Source organism: Cryptomeria japonica, chromosome 8 (assembly GCF_030272615.1).
Source record: "Cryptomeria japonica chromosome 8, Sugi_1.0, whole genome shotgun sequence".
NCBI lineage: Eukaryota > Viridiplantae > Streptophyta > Pinopsida > Cupressales > Cupressaceae > Cryptomeria > Cryptomeria japonica.
Genome location: NC_081412.1, coordinates 178,983,091 through 178,986,856, shown reverse-complemented (window position 1 = coordinate 178,986,856; position 3,766 = coordinate 178,983,091). Strand labels below are relative to the sequence as shown.

The window sequence follows — 3,766 nt, the reverse complement described above, 5'->3', positions numbered from 1 at the left end:
CACATGTTGATTCAAAGAAAAATCCTCAATTTATCGTCAAAATTTCTTGATATAATGTTGTTGCCAAAGTTGTCGATATGATTCTCTGGATTGATTTTTTATATGAGATGTTGATATGAAACTGGTGTTGATATGAGACTGATATGAAATTGATGTCGAGATTCGATATGATGCCCTAGATATGAAGAATTGATTTGATATGAAGTTGGTGTCGATATGAGACTGATATGAAATTGATATGGAGATTCGATATGATAATGCCCCTTCGGGAGATCATTTGTGCACTAAAGGCAAGAATGATCTCTCGAAAGAAAATGAATGTTATTTGAAAGATAGAAGAGTGGATAGTTGATGACATGCATGGGTTTGATAAGATTGATCAGATTGAGATTAAGTCCGGTTTCAGGAATGACACCTCATGTATAAGATAAAGATAATCAAAATGTATGGTTTCAGGAATGATATATCCTATATAAGACTTGATCGAAACGTCTGGCTTCAAGAAAGATACATCATGCATAAGACATGATAGAATGGATCAGATGAAAAAGATTGATAGAATTGATAAGATTGAGATCAAGTCTAGTTTCAGGAATGACATCTCCTATATAAGACAAAGATGATCAAAGCGTCTGGTTTCAGGAATGATATATCATGTATAAGACATGATCAAAACGTCTAGTTTCAGGAAAGGTACTTCCTATATAAGACATGATAGAATGAATCAAATGAAAAAGATTGATAGAATTGATAAGATTGAGATCAAGTCTGGTTTTAGTAATGACACCTCCTTTGTAAGACAAAGATGATTACAACGTTTGGTTTCAGGAACGATATATCCTATATAAGACTTGACCAAAACGTCTGGTTTCAGGAAAGATTCATCCTATATAAGACATGATAGATGATAGTTGGAAGAATGATGAAGATATGAAAGTGAAGAAAGATTCCATGATGATGCGATAGATATGCATGTGATGGATGCAATGATGAATGTGACTAGATGATGATGATGATGATGATGATGATGATGATGATGATGATGATATGCCGCTAAATGCCATGATATGATAATGCAACTAAATGCAGATTAAGATGATAATGATAATGTAGCTAATGCAAAGTTTAATATACATTCTCGTTCTCAATGTTGCCATATGTTTTGATCAAAGTGCCAGTGCTATCTTTGTTTTCATCATCGAGCCTTGCTTTGTTGAAAGTTGATACAAGTATCATGGTATAATTGAACCTTAATGACCTGAGTATAACTTACATGGATTTTGATATTGCAAGATGACACAAGCGTCAAGGTATAATTGAACCAAGATGACCTGAGTGTTGCTTGCGTAAAACAGACTAGAGTTAACCTTTGTCCTATACAAATCCGAAATGTCTTTAGTGATATGTTGCTCGATCACGTCATAAGACAAATTTTCATAAAAGAAGGCTTCACTCCCAAACAATAGACAAAGAAAACATCACATTCCTTCCTTTCTTCTCTAGTCATTGAGACATCCTTGAGTCACTTAGGAGATATGATAAGCAAAAAATTAACAACATAAGTAAGCATGCATGCTATTGGAAATGTATTCTTGTCAAGTAAAACATCTTGCAAATAGATCTTTTGCTCAATTCCAATCAGTTCAATTTCATGATATCTAGTCTTCTTGCATTGTCGTTGTTGTTTGTTGGTTGTTCTAATCCTTGTTGTCTTGCTACGTGTTTGGTATGATGTCTAAAACCCTCAAGGCGAAATGCCCCTAGCGAGGTCAAGATTTTGCTCCTTGTTGTTGATACTACTTCGATATGGATATGTACACTGATCACCAAGCCATGGTGGGATATGATCACCAAGCCATGGTGGGTAGTTGTGGTGTGCATGTTAATGTTTTCATACTCAAAATTGTATTAGAATGTTGTTTCTTTATCATATGTAATTCATGGGCTTAGATTATTGGCAGTTGCGTGTGTAGATATTTTTTTATTCTTACAATTGTTTTAGATTATGCCATTGATGTGCATATGATTGAGGAGAAAACCCACCAACATGATCTTAATAAAAATCTCAACCTTAATGTATTAATTTGTATGTGAAAGTAATTGAAATTAGATGCTTCTTTAGCATACATCATGACATTTCAAACTATTTTTCTTCATGGTTTTTCAATTCTGCGCATCACAGAGCCTGTGATGACTAAATACACCATTTCTTTGTGCGAAATAGGAACATATAAAGAAATTCTTCACTCCCAGGTACTTAATGCAACTTTTATTGTACAAGAATGAGTACTAGTGTACTTGCACTGAAAAATAAGGAGAAAGGCTAAAATCTTTTTATTTTTACTTGGACAAATAATATTCTTCATGTTCTAAATATTTTGTTTACTTTTAACAAAATCACACAACATATTTTCTATATGTAGGACTGACTTATATATGTTTTTTTTAAGGTATAACAAATTTTGATTGATCGATTGATACACTTTGTGAACATTGATCTATATGATGTGAAGGTACTATGATTTAACTAAATAATTTATATATAGATCAGTGTCCATTGCAACTTAACATATGGCTTGAGGATTTTTACTAAATCTATTTCCAATTTATATAATAAAATATATTTGTGGATAGGATCCATGATATGTTCTATAGTGCTTTAGAACTGATACAATGATAGTGAACATATGGTGTGGTTGGACAATAATGTGAAGCTAGAAATTAGTTAATAGAGGACCTAAATTTAGTGAAGCGAAAGTTTTGTAGCTTGTTTAAAAAACTTTAAAGATTGCAAGGAAGAGTTATAGAAAACCAATCACATGAAAATAAATTGACTTAAAGCAGAATTTCTTAACCAAAAAAATTTGCATTCAAAGTTATATTTTAATTTGGGTTGTGTACATATTAGTGACTATTCTTCAAGCTTCAACTATAAACTATCATTTTTTGTACGATTACTAGTGACCTTATGAATGCAAACTAAATGCAGAAACATACAACAAATTAAATCTCTGACTAGTCTTTTTGTATTTCCTCATTCCCATGTACACAGAAACAAAAATCATTATGATGATTGTAAAGGGTAAAATTATTCTTTAAAGGGTACTAGCTCAATGGAAGAGCACCTGCTTTACAAGCAGGAGGATGGTGGTTCAATTCCGTTGTGCCCTAACATGAATTAATCAATGATATTGTAGTTTATATTAAACAATATTGATTTATTTGAATAGTGAGATTTTTTTTAAATTCATTGTTTTATATCATCTCTAGAGAGACAAAATTAGAATTCTCTCTAATGGTAATATTTTTATTGTCTTAAGAAAGACAATAAGTGGGATTAAAGACATATCTATCTCTATAGAGACAATATGTTTTTTATTATAGGTATAGTCTCTATAGAGACAAAAATACAATTGTCTCTCAAGAGACAATAAAATACTACTGTTTTTTATTGTCTTCATAAAGGCATTTTTTAAGACAATAATTTAAGACACGAGCGCTTAAAGACAATACACAAGTTTTATTTTGTCTCAAGTCAAGACAATTCACTCAAAATTTGTCTCAAATGTTGTCTTAAAACCCCCCTTTATGTAGTAGTGCCAAGTTTAATATTATGTCATTTTTGCATTATATAATTTATGGTATTTAATAAATTATTCATGCCATGACTATACTAACAATTAATGGAAATCAGTAAATAAAAATGACAATTTACTACCAATGGATGGAAATGGGTTAATAAAAATGACTAAATATACTACCAATT

General features: G+C 31.3%; 1 non-coding gene across 1 annotated transcript; it reads left to right on the top strand.

The window, feature by feature from the left end:
• The first annotated feature begins 3,099 nt into the window (after positions 1–3,099).
• On the top strand, positions 3,100–3,171 carry TRNAV-UAC (transfer RNA valine (anticodon UAC)). Its single transcript has one exon. It is a non-coding gene; the product is annotated as a tRNA-Val (tRNA).
• Positions 3,172–3,766: the final 595 nt, after the last annotated feature.